The sequence below is a fragment of the Monodon monoceros genome, unplaced genomic scaffold (assembly GCF_005190385.1).
Source record: "Monodon monoceros isolate NGI ecotype Baffin Bay Population unplaced genomic scaffold, NGI_Narwhal_1 Super_Scaffold_19, whole genome shotgun sequence".
NCBI lineage: Eukaryota > Metazoa > Chordata > Mammalia > Artiodactyla > Monodontidae > Monodon > Monodon monoceros.
The window spans coordinates 73,118,079-73,135,071 of NW_021703775.1; the positions used below are offsets into that span (position 1 = coordinate 73,118,079).

A 16,993-nucleotide genomic window follows, 5' to 3' on the forward strand; every position below is an offset into this window, starting at 1 on the left:
ATAGACAGGACGGGCTATATATAATTTGTGGAGCCCAGTACAAAATGAAAACGAGGGCCCTCTCTTTTCCAAAAACTAAGACTTTCTAGATGGCAACAACGAAGCATTAAACCAATTGAGGAACGCTTCTTTCTAAAGCTTGAGGCTTTGTGGGACTGCACAGGTCACATGCTAGTGAAGCACCCTGCTTATGAGTATATTAAATGCGACAAGGAAAAAGCTATAGTGCTTGCATACTATAAGCACTAAATAAATAATAACTATGGTATACGCATGGCTTTTAGTCAGAACTCTTGGTTGTGACAGAAACTCTCTTTATCTAGCTGAAACAAAAAAGCAGATTTTATTATCTGAATCGAGGCATTTGTTTCAGAACCCAAGAGGCCGCCAACAAGGTCCAGGAACAAAGGGAAAGAGAAATGTCAGAACTCTCCTCTTCTCTGTCAACCCCACTCGTCTCCATGGGTTTCCTATCCACACGGTAGGACCAATCAGCCCAGAGATCCCAGGTTTAAGAGACTTCTTAGGGAGAGATTAGGGTCTCTTAGTCCCAGTTCCGAATTCTCAGGGAGGGCCTCTGATGGGTTCACCTCTTTTTACCCAGACTAAGCAACTGTACATAAACTCTTTTGCTGTTACCAGCTCAACGGCGGGAAAGGAGAAAGCAGGCAAAATATTTACATCCCAGTGTCTCCTATGCTTACTTGATTATAGGACATTTTTTACAGGGACATCTATTAGCATTGAACAGAACACACTTGGGCGTAGGAGAACCACCTGAGTTTCCTTTGTGTTTACCGGGCCAAGCACGGGGGGGGGAAGGGGGGCAGCAATCTGCTGAGCCGGCTCCACCTGCCCATGCAGTAAAGACTAGGAGAATGACAGTCCACTTAAAGGGTTCACTCTTCCACCCAAGTTGTGTCTCCACCGTCTTGCTTCGGGGAGAGGGTAAGGATGAAACCTTAAAGGCCTGGATTACTGTCCGGCTCTTGTGGGTGCCAGCACCACGAAAGCGAAGTGCGAGGAGTACACCGAGGTCGGGGGCGCTGATACCCGCACAGGCAGCTGGGGGAGAACAATGAGCAACGGGGCAGGAAGCCGAGGGTAAGCGAGTTCTGAAGACTAGGCCCCACGCGGGAAGACAGAGACGTAAGCCGACTTCGGAAACACCACGCCTGCGCCTCCAGACCCCGGAGCGCACTCCCGAGCCCGGCGCGAACTCCCGCCTGGCGCCCCAGCCGAGCCCAGAACCTGCAGCTAGCCCGAAAGGTGAGGGCGGGGGAGCACACGCGGGAGGGAAGGCCGAAACGCGCGAGCGCAGAAAGCGTGCGCACGCGCAGAACTCCCGCCGGCCGGCGCCCGGAGCGCGGGAGAAGCGTCGGAAGCCACTGAGAGGAGCGGCACCTCGGTGAGTGTTCCCCTCCCTTATTTCCCGGGGTGCCTTGCGCGCGCCCGGTGGCCTGGGGGGAGGGGAGGGGAGGCGGCGGTGGCAGCCATGTTGTTGTGAGTCTCTGTGTCTCACCCTCGGTACTTCGGTGGTTCGGAGGAGGAGGGGGAGGAGAAGGAGGAGGTGGGGTGGGGGGGAGGGAGGTAGGTGGAGAAAGAAGATATTGCCACCACCGAAGGCGGAGGAGGGGAGGACGGCCGAGAGCGACGCCGCCGTGTGCCCAACGGTCGGTGTCCCCGGCTGAGGCAGCGCGGCCGCAGCAGCCCCGTAAGTCAGTCGCGCTTGCACCCTCTCCCCGTGCTCTGGCGCCGTGGGGTTGGCTCCCCGGGCTTTGTGTGGCGGCCTTGGCGGGGGCCGCCTGCCGGAGGGAGGGTGGATGGGGCCTCCGGGCTGCCCGGGACGGCTGCGGCCTTGGGCCCGCTCGCACAATGCCGGGGGAGGGGTGCCGGAAGGGGGTGTGGGCCCGGCGGGGGGTGCTCTCGGCTTTCCCGCTTCCTTTCCTCCCCACGCCTCAGCCTCGCGGCGCTGGGTGGCCCACCCGGCTCTTCCTTTGGTTTCGGCGCGCTCGGGGTTAGAGACCGAGCTGTCCGCCCGCTCGCCCAGCCCTTGGGCCGGGAATGGGGGGGGAGAGGCCGGGTGGATCCCGAGAAGCGTGCGAGTTGGAAGTGGGCGAAGAGGAAGGCGTGGGCTTATGAAAACAAGTGTGGGAATTCTCGAGGGCCCGAGTGTGTGCAGGAAAAGCTTCTGGTAGACAGGTGTGGGTTTGAAAGAAAAGGCGACTTGGGTTCGGTGTGTTAGGAATGTTGTGTTTTTGTTATCGGAACAGATTTCGATACTTAGGGAAATGTGTACATTAAAACCAAAGAAGAGATTAGGGACTTTAAACATTTTAGCAGTCGTTTTGTATCTGAACTGGGCCAAATTTGGGGAAGATAAATTGTTAAAAGTTGTATGCCCAAACACGCGTGTAAAAGTTACTGTTACTTCTGAAAACATAGCTGGGGAAAACCGATTTTTCTTAGCTTTTCATTGTAACACATATTTAAACATTTGGGTAGGATGGGAATTGCGGACGTATTAGGTGTAATAAGACAATCACGTTAAAATCTGGACTTTAGTACTTTGTGAGATTTTAACTTAAAACTGGTGACAGATTTTTTGGGGTGAAGTTTTTTGAGGAAAGCTTTATTAGATAAAGGCTTTTAAATGCTTAAGAGAAATGTAATACTTGTAAAGGTATTGTATACCAAGAAAATTTTAATAAAGGGTGTTACCTAAGGATTTTAAGAGCTTGTTTACTGCTTGGATTCATGTTTAATAGGTGACTCTTCACCATGTGACCTGGAGCATTGGAGGATGATTTAAGGATTTCTGGCTAGGAATACGGTTAAAAACACAAAGATAAATAGTTTTAATTGGATACGTTTCTGTTCTTAGTTTTTTAATATCCTCCTTTTAAAAAATGATTTGCTTTATCTGCACAGTCCTAAATAGTTGCTGGCATTTCCCTTATTTCAAGAATGTCTTTAAAAGTCCAATTTTTGGTGAAATTCAGTTATTTTAGAATTGTCTTTCGGTGTCCTTGAGGGCGGTTTTTGTATGAAGTAAGCTGTATTTTTTAAAAAATTAAAGTTATATTTCAGAATCCTGGTTCTTTTTTTTTTTAACATCTTTATTGGAGTATAATTGCTTTACAATGTTGTGTTACTTTCTGCTGTATAACAAAGTGAATCAGCTATACATATACATATATCGCCATATCTCCTCCCTCTTGCGTCTGCCTCCCACCCTCCCTATCCCTCCCCTCTAGGTGGTCACAAAGCACTGAGCTGATCTCCCTGTGCTATGCGGCTGCTTCCACTAGCTATCTATTTTACATTTGGTAGTGTATATATGTCCTTGCCACGCTCTCACTTCTAAAGTTCAGTTTTTTGTAAAGTTCATTTTTGTTATTTGCACAGGTCTCTTATCTTCGAGTTAGATTTGCGATTAACAAGCTTAAACATCTTCAAACAGTTTAAACTGTTTAATTTTAACACATGGTTTTCTTAATTTGAGTCTAAAGTTCTTTGATGTTTTGATATTGGTAAGATTTCAGCTTTTTTAAAAGTAAGTTAATTACTGCTGTATTAAAGTTGGTGTTACAAGGTTGTCACTTTAAGTAGGCCAGTTTTTCTTAGGCATTACAAGTATATAAACCAAATAATGCAGTCTTAACACAGATACGAATATGAGGATTTTGTTTCTTAAGCCTTCCATACTTGTCTATAAACATTTCTGGTGTTGAAAGATAATTTATTTTCTTGTGCAGGTACTTATCCTATTTACAGAAGTAATTATCAGAGATTTGGGCCAAGTGTGACATCCAAAACCAATCTTCTCAGTGACCAGACGGTCCCCTTTTTATAGATACTGATAGGATCTTCATAATTTTAAGTGGAGGTTGGTTCTGTCACCTGGACTCAAGTTCTTTGTAGTTTCTAATTTAACAACCTTTGAATTCGTTGCGTTTCTAAGATAGGAAAATATTCCGTATTTTCTCATGTTTTTAAGACTTGTGGATACATATTTTAGACATCTGAATGTACCACATATGGCTTCGTCTAGCTTGCATTCACAGTTTAAGGCCATTTTTACTGACAGGTGTGATTAAGGTAATAATTGTACTTATAATAGTGTAAATTGGTTTGTGACATATTAGATTTTTTTGCTGTTCTTAAGAAAGCATAAAAATAGTCTGACTTGCTCCTATTGTCCCACCTTCTCACTCTTCCCTTTGATGAGTTTGTAAGAAGGAACTGATCAAGTACGCTCAGCCCCTTTCCTCTTTCTCTTTGGGAGCCTGGCCCCTGCAGAAAGCACTTTGCTTTTTCTGAAGGCCACCAGGGATAGACTCTGTCCCTTTCTGGAGGAGGACCATGGTTGTCCGGTGCTACCTGTGACTGCGTTAGGATAATTGTGGGGTGTGGTGTTAGGAAGCCCTGTTCCTCTAGATTATGCTTTCCAGTGTAGCTTTTCAGTAATAAAGGAGCTATTTGGATTACCATCAGCCTAACAACTAATGTCTCTCACTCCTGAATTCTGATGTGGTGGGGAAAAGGTTTCTTCAAACCCTATCATTTAGAAGCTAACGTTTAAATAGTGATTTTCATATTTAGCAATATAGATAGAAGACATTTTTTTTAAGTTGCTTTTGCAGTGGAAAAGTGAATTTACAGAGAAATATTATTTTCATGCTTTTCCAGTGATACATTGTATAGAATTATTGTATAGGTAGGTGCATGGCATATGCTTTTTCTTCTCAGATTTTCATGTAGCAGTATGCTTAGAGACATTAGCTTAGTAATATTTTTTCCCTAGTGACTTTTCCTTTCAGTAACTCAGAAGATCCAGCTTATTTATAAATGAGAAATTAAAGCTTGCCTAATTGAACACAAGTGTCAGCTTCCAAAGTGTCTTTTTTTTTTTGGCCATGCCGCGAGGCTTGCGGGGTCTTAGTTCCCCAACCAGGGATTGAATCCCGGCCCACAGCAGTGAAGGCGCTCAGTCCTAACCACTGGACCGCCAGGGAATTCCCACAGAGGGTCATTTTAATTCTTATTGAAATTGCAGAAGGTTTTGTTTCATTGACTTTTAAAATTTATTTTATTTTATCGTATTTATTTATTTATTTTTGGCTGCATTGGGTCTTCGTTGCTGTGCACAGGCTTTCTCTAGTTGCAGCGAGGGGGGGCTACTCTTCGTTGTGGTGCGCATGCTTCTCATTGCAGTGGCTTCTCTTGTTGCGGAGCACGGGCTCTAGGCACGTAGTTGTGGCACACGGGCTTTAGAGCGCAGGCTCAGTAATTGTGGCGCAGGACCTTAGTTGCTCCACGGCATGTGGGATCTTCCCAGACCAGGGATCGAACCCGTGTCCCCTGCATTGGCAGGCGGATTCTTAACCACTGCACCACCAGGGAAGTCCCTCATTGATTTTTCTTAAAATGAAAAGTTGTATTTGGCCCTTGCCTGACTCATTTTCTAAAGTGCATTAAAGAATTAAAAAGGGATAAGAACCTGCTGTATAAATAAATAAATGAAATTCAAAGAAAAGAAGTTAAAAGGGATGGTTATTCAAGCATGTTGGCAAAAAGATAGTTTCTTTAGTATATACCACCTCTGCAAATATAGCTTCTGTAATCCCATCCATTTTCAGTTTACATATCACAGATTTTCACTTCTTATTCTCTTACTATTCTCTTATGGAGCGAGAAAAGATTATAGAGTACTGGAAAACATCTAGATTGTGTACACCTTATATATATATTCCAGAATTTCACTGTAGCTACCAGATACAAAAAGGGGGAAGAAGTGTGAAGGGAGAAGGGGTAGTTAGGGTGTCAGAATACTTTGACTGCAAATGGTACAGCAAAAGAAGGCAGCCATTTTCACCTCCCTAGGGTGATATGTATATTTGGGCCATAAAAATCTCCAAAAATCTGCTTCCTGGAAGGGATTTGGTGAAATTGACCGTAAAGTGACATTACAAAACCACATATTCGATACCTGCCTAGGAAAATAAAACCGCCAGAGTACATAAAAAATAGTATGGGGGGGGTTAACTTTTTTCTTTTTTTCCTTTAGTCCCCCAGAAAATGTGTAGAGAGACTAGTTTTAGAGAAATCTTTGTGGTTTCAGTTTTACTGGACATTTTATGTCAAGAGTAGCAAGTTCTAGATCTCAAGGTGGTAATCTCTGATTTTAGGCACTGTTTCTGAAAGAGATCAGCAGGAGATAGTCTTCACTAATGTATAAGATGGTTTTATTCATTCTCATGTTAAAAAAAGGTAAATAAACGGCAGAGGCAGGCTGACTGTAAGTACAGGTCTTTTGCTAAGCAGTCAAATGAGGCACATTGTTGGTAGAGAAAAATATGGACTATGGTATGACTTTGTTACATACCAACAAAGAATTGTATACAGGAAGGAGCTACTTGTGTCTTCCATTTTGGTGACCAGGTCATTTATTTAACATCTATGTAGTATTAGCACTTTTAGCATGATTTAATGCAAAACATTGTACTTTATGTGGCAAAACCTGAGTCATTTGAAACCAATTTAACATAAACAGAATTAAGATTTGGAGTTTAGAGAAGGTGATAGCTCCAGGTTTTGCCTACAGATGTTTTCTTAGACCATCTTGCAGTTGAAATATAATTGATTGCTTTTCATCCAAAGGTGCCGTCATTTAATCTCTAAATTATTTGGCTCTTACACTGGCAAAAATAGTATTCAAGGATCTTGCCAAAGATAAATTGTTGTTAATTTTTATGGTAAGTCTGGTTGAGAAGATACTCATGGAGTATTACCTGACTTTCAGTCCATTTGTTACTCTGGATATTCTAAGTTGTATCATTTCATCAAGCTAGACTACCAGAAACTTGCATTCATTTTTTGAGGTTTGCAGGCCTATCATGTGCCAGATTGTCCTTAGATGTTAGTGGTACAGTGATTCCTGTTCTTACAGTTTTACTGTAACTATAAGCTTATGTTTACAGTGGAGAGGAAGATGATTAAACTCATGTTTACACAGTGCAGTACACTAAGTGCCACTGGAGGTGGTGTTGCAAAAGTGCTCTGGACTCAGGTAGACACTGCAGGGGGTCAGGAAAAGCTTTCCAGAAGAGGTAAAGTTGACTATAAAAAGACTTAGAAAAGTTAATTTAGTCAAGAGATGGGTGAAGTAGTAGCATTTAGCCAGAGGGTTTAGTATGTGTAGTGACCCAGATAGGGGAGAATGGCAGAGCTTAAAGTGGAGGTAAGGAGGAGAATTGAAAAGATTTGATTGGAGATACAGGTAGCAGCACACTAGATTAAAGGACCTTTTTTTTTTTAAAAATGTATTTATTTATTTGGTTGCGTTGGGTCTTCGTTGCTGAGCACCGGCTTTCTCTAGTTGTGGTGAGCGGGGGCTACTCTTCATTGCGGTGCGTGGGCTTCTCACTGTCGTGGCTTCTCTTGTTGAGGAGCACGGGCTCTAGGCGCGAGGATTTCAGTAGTTGTGGCACGTGGGCTCAGTAGTTTTGGCGCACCGGCTTAGTTGTTTCGCAGCATGTGGGATCTTCCCAGACCAGGGATCAAACCCGTGTCCCCTGCATTGGTAGGCGGATTCTTAACCACTGCGCCACCAGGGAAATCCAGGGCCTTTTTAAATTTGAATAATTCTGAAGAAGACTTTGGAGATCCAAGATTACATCTTGGGAAGATTCAGACTATATTTTCCAGCAACCCTTAACATGATTACTGTGAATCGCTTTCCCTGGATTGTGTTAGAGGAGTTAGACACATGACTTTCCTTCAGGGATTGACTAAAAAAATGAGATTCTGAAACCTTGCATCTGCGAAGAGAGTTGTTGAGCGTATTTTCTGTTACAACTCTGTGTTCTCTATAATACCCCATATAAGAGATTTCTTTTAAAGCTTAGTGTTAGAAATAAGGATGTCTCCAAGGAATTGGATAATGAAAATTTTTTGTAATGTGCTGTGTCACCCCCCCATCTTTGTGTCTTTCAGAAGTTAAAGTTCTTACTGTTTTTGTTATTTAGTATTTGCTTAGTTATTTTCCTAAGATTAGTTTTTGTTTTATTGTGTACATTTCCTATGAGTTACTTGGTGTGCCTTCTTCCAAAAATTTTTATTTAAATGAATATAGAGTAAATTTCATTTAGATTATACTCAAGACTGTTTCTACCACAGACACTTTTTATGGCATATAACTTAGTACTCCTTGAAACTGACATAGATTTGGTTTCTCTTTTCAGACATTGCAGTCTAGGTGTTTGGTTTTTGGTTGTTTTCTAAGCAACAACTTAGAATTTTTTTTTTTTTTTTAACTTTTATGTCTTTAGGAAATTGGTTTGGTCATATCACTTTAAAGTCATTGGGAAACAGATCACCAATTCAAGGCTTGTTCTTGAATATTTGAGGAACTTTTTAAAAAATCACAGTTCATATTCGTCACCTAAAAAATTTCCTCGTATTTGTTTAATTCAAAGATTTGTACAGCTAATATTTTTCTTAGACTATTTATTATGCCTATCATGAACTAAACATTTTAAAACCTTTTAACTGTCATAGGTTATGACTTTTCCTAGACAAAAGTTCAAGAAAGTTGAAATAGATAACTCGTTCATTTTTTTCTTGGAAATGACTAGAAATAGCTGCTTCTCAAAATAATCAGCTTTGTGTTAACATGCTTACAGAAAGTTACAATAATACTGGGTTAAAGTTAAGCAGATTTATTTATTTATGCATGCATGCATGTCGCACTGTGCTGCTTGTAGGATCTTAGTTCCTCAACCAGGGATGGAACCCAGGCCTTCAGCAGTGTAAGCGCAGAGTCATAACCACTGGACTGCCAGGAAATTCCCAGTTAAACAGTTTTAATTGTGGGACTTCTCAGAGCCTTTACTATGCTGTTATCACAGAGAATGAATTCCAGAATGACCATGTACTCAGCTTGCAAAAGAACAAGTGGGTGCTGGGGAGCAGCATATCTTAAATGTATTGGACGAGGAACCTCTTATTTTAAAGAACACTGTGCATTGGCGATTAAGGAACACACTTTGGAAAATTTTTGTCGGAAGAAAAAATCTTTTAAAAACTGCACTAAAGTCTGCTGCTTAAAGTGGTTTTTATTTTTTCCAGTTCTCTCAGACCATGAACTCAAATGATTTCCTTTAGTCCTCTGTTACAACCTAATTAACATTTCTTCAGTTATTCCTCCTTGGTGCCATAGGGATTCTATTGATACTGTGTAACAATTGAAAATTACTAGGTAGCCATTCTAGACAAGTCTTCTGTTGTTGGGCATTCAGCCTAGTACTAAACTGAACTGAAAATAGCACAAGATTGCTTGTACTCTATTGACTGTGATAAAGCTTCTAAATTATAATGTGTTTAAACTGTATTAATATAGGACCTTTTTAAAAAAAGCTTTCATTTGCTAATGTCAACAAGCCTTACAACACCAACAGTACCCCCTCTCCTACCAAAGTTAGATGTTTATTTTTTTCATACTCCACACTAACATATACATTGCCCCTCTTTTGTTAAACAAAACTGGGATCAGGTTACACACCTTAGGCAACTTGGTGTTTTTATTTAATATCATGGATATTTTATTGTATTAGTACATATAACTTTAATAACTTGTAATACTTAGTGTATGGCTTTTCATTTTGCTAACGCATTTTTGTCGAGTTTAGGTTGTTCATTTTCTGTTTTTGAACCACTGCAGGCAGTGCTGCAGCAAATACCATTATTCAGTTCATCCTTTTATGTTATTGTTTATGTAAGTTAAATTACCAGAAGAGAAATTACTGTGTCAAAGGATTATATATTGAGTCTTAAACAGAAAAAAATATGTTCACTCATTATGGTGAGTTAATATTCTAGAAAGGACTTATATTGCAATTTCACATATTATCTCATTTAGTCTTCACAATAACCTTATGAGGAAGCATTGTTATTCTCATCTGTAAATGGGGAAACAGAACCAGAGAGTTCAAGTGGTCTGAGTTCATTCAGCTAGTTAGAGGCAAACATGGTACCATATTCTAGATCTTTTGGTTCTGGTTTCTGTTTCTGTTACACCATGATGAATGACACAAAATTTTTTCATTGGAAAACCATTAGGGTGCTTGTGAATATATCCCTTAGCTGTAGGTGGTATGGTGTATGTAAGGCTTTCAATCCTATCTGCACAGGGAAGCATTGCCTGGAGAGCTTAAAAATACTAATAAAAACCTGGGCCTTTCTCCCTGCCCAGACTAATTCAAATAAGTCTTAGATAGGTGGGATCTAAGTGTTAGTAGTTTTCAAACCTTCTGTCTAGATTCTGATGTACTGTGAGGATTTGAGAACCAGTGACCTTAAAATTGAGGTGCTAATATCCCTGAGGAGTACATGAAGTGTTTCCAAAATGTTAGCACGTTTAGTTTCCTGAGGATCAATTTACAGATCCTCACTATGTGTACTGAGAAAGGCACATCTTTGATCCATCTCAGATTTTAATGTGGTGTATTTTACCCCGGATAATTAACCTTCAGGGCACCAGACTTGGAGTTAGCTTCCTGTAGTGATTAATTTTATGTATTCACATTGCTATGTGAAACTGGAGTATTTTGGCTTCCATTGGGATTTTCTGAATTCGGGTCAGTGATAGTCTTGAGTGGTAGGGAGTAATGGTAAATTGTTTTTAAACCAGTTCACCTCTTCTTTCCTAACTTTTTGTCAAAGAATACTTACAAAGAACAATACTATGAAATACTTTGAAAGCTAGAAATACGTAAATCATGTTTGTTATAGCATACTGTCAAATATATTGTGTTTAAATGTATGATTTGGTTGGCTCCATTGTTTTTTTTAAACACTTTGCAGAAATATATCAAAGAGTAAGGTAGAACTAACTTAGATTTAAAAAACTAAGTGCTGACCACAAGTGTAATTCCTTTAAATCAGGTGATGATAGAATATTTAGATCTACAAATTGGATTTTGATTTTTTTTAAACTCAAAGTCTCATGAAGGTGTGGCTAGAGATAGTTACTATAGTAGGTATTGGGTATACGTGTAAATTCCTTTGTATCATCTTAAAAACCCTTAAAAGTTTACAGATAAGGGGTGGGATTGAACCTGGGCCCATGGCAGTGAGAGCACTGAGTCCTAACCACTGGACCGCCAGGGAATTCCAGAGAATATTTTTAAGTGATGCTTAATTTATTGAAAAGATGTTTTTCTGTTATGTTTGTTGATAAGTCATGATAACCTCTCTTATGTATAGGTGTATGTATATTTGAGTTCTACCATATAAGACTATTGATTTCCAAGTTGACTTGTTTATAGTGATTTTTAACATGTATATATTTTGAATATTTTAAAAATATAAGTAACAAATGGCAAATATTCAGAGTATAGAACTATAAAATGTAAAATAAAAATCATGCATACCCTTTTCCTGATGTGACCACTGTTAATGGTTGTGTCACTCTTTCTGATTGTTTTCTGTTTTACAAAAGTGGAATGATAGAAACACTGTTTTCACCTTGCCTTTTCACTTAGTATCCTAGAATTTTTTCCATGTATGCATAAATATATCCATTTCATGCTTTTTAATGGGTGTATAGTTGATAATATTATCATTTTCCCTCTCTCCCTATTACAGTATTTAGTATCCTTCTTTTGGTCTCCTTCCTCATGACTATTAACATTTCACAGAACACTGGCATAACCAGAAAGTGCAAAATTGTGGTTCATGTTTTTTTCTATCATAATTCTGATTGAGAGAAGTTTTAAAGTCTAATGGATAAGATGATATTAATACATTGAAAAATACAAATTAAATGCCATGAGAATTGAGAAAAAGATGACTTGGGGGAGGTTTTAATGGAGAAAGTGGCATTTGAGCCAAACTTTAAGGGATTTGTAGGATCTGCACATGAAGAGATAAATGGCAAAGAGCTGTCCAGGGGACTGGAATAGTTTAGCAAAAGGAAGGTTGGGGAACAGAGTGATGGTTTATGCTTGGTTGGTATAGAAAAGAGCATGGAGCTTTTGAAGTCTTGATGGTGTTGAATCCTCTGCCGTTTTAGTAGCTTTGTCTATTACGGTAGGGAAATTGACCACAATTTCCTTATTTGTAAAGTAGGAATACAATACCTACTTTGCTGAATTGTAATGAGAATTAAATATAATGTTCCTAATATCATCTCTGGCATAAAATCAAGTGCTCAGTACATTCTCTTGTTCTCTTTGGGGATGGTGTCTGATAGAAATTAGTGCAAGGAGGTTTATGCTCATTTGGAAATCAGTTTTGTTTTTTTAAATTTCATATACTACTTGTCAAAAATATGGTTGAAATAATAAGTGATGTTAGGTTTAAACAACAGCTTGGACTGTAAGTCAGTTAACTTTCTGGAGAGTAACCCCCTTTACAAGCTGCAGTTTATAAATGTTTTGTTTAAAAGTGTGTGTGTGTGTGTGTGTGTGTGTGTGGTGGGGGGGTGTCCAAATTGTACCTATCCTTCAGGGCCCAGCTTAAATACCACCTGCTTCACATGGCTGCTTGTCATATTGTTATTTTGTTAAACTTATTATGGAAATTTTCAAGCACAAGTAGAATAGTACAGTACACCCTTGGAGATCTATCATCCATATTCAACAGTGTGTGAAATCTTTATACCCATATTTTACTTTTTTGAATATTTCAAAGCAAATCCCAGACAGTAGCCAGTTTAAGCATAAATTCTCTTACTGATGAGAACTTATTAAAAAATGCAATCTTCTTGCTATTATCACAGCTAACAAAATTCCTTAATATCATCTAATACCCATTCTATATCTAGAATTCCCTGATTTTCTAAAAAGTTTTTTTATAGTTGGTTTGTTAGAATCCGGATTCAAGCAAGGTTTATACAATGTATTTGACTTTTAAGTCTTTTAGTGTATATAATAGTCCTCCCTCTCCTCCTCTTTTAAAAATTTCATTGATAGTGAAATGAGGTGAATTTTTTCTTTTTTCCGTATTCTAGATTGGGCGATTGCTTCCTTGTGTTATCTATTGACTTTGCTCTCTCTCTCTCTCATATTTCTGATAAATCAGTATTTAGATCTAGCAGCTTTATTATTAGATTGATGTTTACTGGGGGAGTTTTTTAGGCAGTAATTCTTCATTGGTGGTACTGTTTTGTATTACATTATGTCATGAGGCATATAATGTCTGCTTGTTCCACTTTTAGGGTGATGGCATATTAAATTACATATAAGAACATTAATTTAGAAATACTGCTTTTGGGGGACTCACTTCATGATATATCTTGGACATTTCACATGTATCTTGGACTCATTAGAGCCACTTTGCGTTATCTAATAATTATCTTCATTTCCATCTTAAGTTATTTGACCTACTTCTCTCAGGTGATGTGTAAAAGCATGAAAAACTGGCATTGATTGAGGTTGTTTTAGTGTGTAGATCTTCTCTAAACAGTATTTTGTTTTTCAAAGAAAAAAAAGAATTTCCATAAGCAGTATTTTATTTCTTAAACTAAACCAATTGAGAGAATGCCTTGTAATACAAGAGACTTTGTAAGGACTCAAATATATGGTGATTCGCCTTTGAGAGAATTCTAAGGAAAAAAAAATACCTTGTCTTATATTTGCATTAAGTAAGTATATATTTACCCTATTTAATCTCCTTGAGAAATATGATATCTGAGATTGATCCTCAAAGAGCTAAAGTATTCTTGCACATAAATATTTGGTTAACTTTTATTTAATGTCTTAATGCCGGTGCTGAAACAATCTTAATTTCTAATCTTAGTTAGAAGAATTGAGCTACGGTCTTTGAAGATTTCTAGTTTCTGGGAGTCTGTATATTGATAACACATTTTTTTGGCCAAGTTTTATTCAAAATGTGAACTTTGACTTTTCCTTAATATAGTCAAGTCAGTTATACAGTACTGTTCTTGATGCTGGTAAAACAAGTATGTAATTCCCCCATGAAGTACATGGACAAATGAGTAGCAAATATCAAAAAAATATTTATGGTTCCTGGCTTAGTTACCCCCTGAGTGACTTGTCCAACACCACTAGAAAAGTGTGTGATTCAATTTGTACCCCCAGATAAATAACAGATTACTGGGTGTTGATGGTGGTTCCTAGAGACTTCTAATATTAAGCCTGTGAAGGCTAATGGTCTACCAGAAATACTTACACCTGGATTTACGTTTACCTTTGTCATATGGATAAGAAAAGGCATTGCTAAACAAATGAATTTTGTTGGAAAATTTGCGTAAGTGATTTACTATGCTGAAGAGACTAAGGTATTCTTAAGGACTTTAGTACCTGTTTTCAGTGGATACCACTAATGCTCAATGATTATGTTCACTAAAAACAGTCCAAAGAGTATGACTACTAAGAATATTTTATAAGCAGCTTAAGTTACTCTTTGTGTGCATTGACTTATGTGAATCAATTAAGTTTTCATGTAATTTTTAAAAAAATATTTATTTATTAGGGTGCGCCAGGTCTTTGTTGCTGAATGTGGGATCTTTTAGCTGGGACATGCAGGCTTCTTAGTTGCAGCATGCAGACTCTTCAGTTGTGGCACACTTGAGGGATCTAGTTCCTGGACCAGGGATTGAACCCAGGCCCCCTGCACTGGGAGCATGGAGTCTTACCCAGTGGACCACCAGGGAAGTCCCAGTTTTCATGTAATTTTGTTGTTTTTGTAATGGATGCATGAGGTAGCAGCAGCCTCTAGGTATTAGAGGACCAGTTTGGAGAAGTAGTGCCAATGGGAAGTAGCACTCATTTTATGTTTGGTAAATGTTTTCAGTTGTACAAAAAGTCTGAGGAAAAGTCTTGTTTATGTCTCTATAAAATGAGCATTGTGTATTCATATATATGAAGGCATTTATAAACAGTCACTATCCAGATATTAGATGATTTCATGATCTGAATTTACATTTCATAAAATATAGAATGATTTTTTTCATTCAGTATATATTGAGCATTTTGGTGGCTAAGACACAGTTCCTAGCCCCTTTAACTCCAGAGTTTAATTACTACTATGGCTTTAAAATAGAACTAATTATAAAACTATAAAAATGTAATTGGTGTTATATGCTGGTGCTTTAATACCATTTATTGTAGCTTTAAATGGTTTTTGCCCCCCAACCTATTTTTTATGGTAGGCATATGGTAAGGAATTGGATCAGATGTTACCTAAGAAAATAATGCATATTCTTGGTTCATTACACCAACTATTTGTAAACCTTTTGGCGTACGCATTAGTAAATATGAAAACCCACAAAACTTAACCAAGTTGTTATTTGAAGTACTTGATCTGTTTTTCTCACATAATTAGTAATGTTGTCTACAGAAAAATTAACTAATACTGTTAAATTTTAGAACTTAATAAGACACTCTTCTTTTGCTAGGAAACATCATAACCTCAAAAACGATTAACTTTTGTTTGTTTGTTTGCGGTACGCAGGCCTCTCACTGTTGTGGCCTCTCCTGTTGCAGATGCGCAGGCTCAGCGGCCATGGCTCACGGGCCCAGCCGCTCCGCGGCATGTGGGATCTTCCCAGACCGGGGCACGAACCCGTGTCCCCTGCATCAGCAGGCGGACTCTCAACCACTGCGCCACCAGGGAAGCCCCAAAAACTATTAACTTTTTAATTTAAATTTACCTCAAGATTACACATGGTCTTGTCCATAGAAAAGTTTCTATTATGTGTTTTCTATATTAGCAAATTCTAATTGTTTAAGGAAATAATATTGGAAAACTTCATGGCTTAATAATGCAGACCAAAAAAAAAAAAACAATGAAGACAGACTTTACACCCCCAAGCAGTATAGTGTGTACTATAATTCTGGGATACATTTTCTTCAAGGGAACTAGTCAGGTCAGTATTATATAACTGATAGCTAGATACTCCATTGCTTGTTGAAAGAAGAGATTGTTCTCTTTCTTCCTTAGGTCTAACCACGCAGGGGAGAGTTGTTAAATTATGTCCAGATTCTTTTCCCTTGCCATCAGGTGACACCAGCGCAGAAATTTTAAGCGTCCTTAGTGGCATGTGTGTGACCCCCACCCCTGCAGTTTCATTATGGTTAATATGAAGGTCATTGCAGAAGAATCGAAAGTGTTTATTTTCTTTGTATCTCATTGTTTTGCCTACTTTCTCCTCCATTTGCGTTCTCATAGTTGAAATAAATAACACCTTAAACTGAAAAGCTGAGCTTGAGTCTTGCTTTGTGAGTTTTGTTTTGTCTCTCTTTTTTTTTTTTTTTTTTTTTTTTTTTTTTTTTGTGGTACGCGGGCCTCTCACTGTTGCGGCCTCTCCCGTTGCGGAGCACAGGCTCCAGATGCGCAGGCTCATCGGCCATGGCTCATGGGCCTAGCCGCTCCGTGGGATGTGGGATCTTCCCGGACCGGGGCACGAACCCGCCTCCCCTGCATCGGCAGGCGGACTCTCAACCACTGCGCCACGAGGGAAGCCCCTATCTTGTTTTTAAAGTCTTTTCCCCATAACCCACCCTGGTCATTGAAAGAAAATAATAAAATAACCTTCATTAAACGTAATCTGAAATTCCCGTTCATTATTAAAATAAAAAATGTACATGGTGAGAGTATAAATGAAAAGGTTGAAAGCAAAGCCCTGATGCTTAACTTTGGGTCTGCTCGAGTTTGAGGGTGAATTATCTGCATTTGATTTTTTGTGTAACAGTCGAGAGTAAATGCGCTAGAGCAGAGGTCAGCAAACTTTGGCCTACAGGCCAGATCTGGCCCACCAACTGTTTTTGTTTGAACTGCTCTCTAGAATTGACTTTTAGAATTTTTAATGGTTGGGGAAAAAAATCAAAAGAAAAATAATATTTTGTGACACATGAAAAAATATGGAATTCAGACTTCACTGTTCATAAATAAAGTTTTATTAGGACACATTCGTGCTCACTCATTTTCTTATTGTCTGTGGCTGCTTTTGTGCTATAGATGCACA

The 16,993-nt window shown here is 39.0% G+C and overlaps 1 protein-coding gene across 4 annotated transcripts in view; it reads left to right on the forward strand.

Annotated features, from left to right (window-relative positions):
* The first annotated feature begins 1,462 nt into the window (after positions 1–1,462).
* PUM2 (pumilio RNA binding family member 2) overlaps positions 1,463–16,993 on the forward strand; it is a 92,158-nt gene continuing 76,627 nt past the window's right edge. For 2 of the 4 annotated variants that reach the window (XM_029232808.1, XM_029232812.1), the window contains exon 1: positions 1,463–1,714. The gene's annotated coding sequence lies outside the window, so the exon portion shown is untranslated. The remainder of the gene's footprint in view (positions 1,715–16,993) is intronic. The other 2 variants (XM_029232807.1, XM_029232811.1) reach the window with 1 other exon arrangement.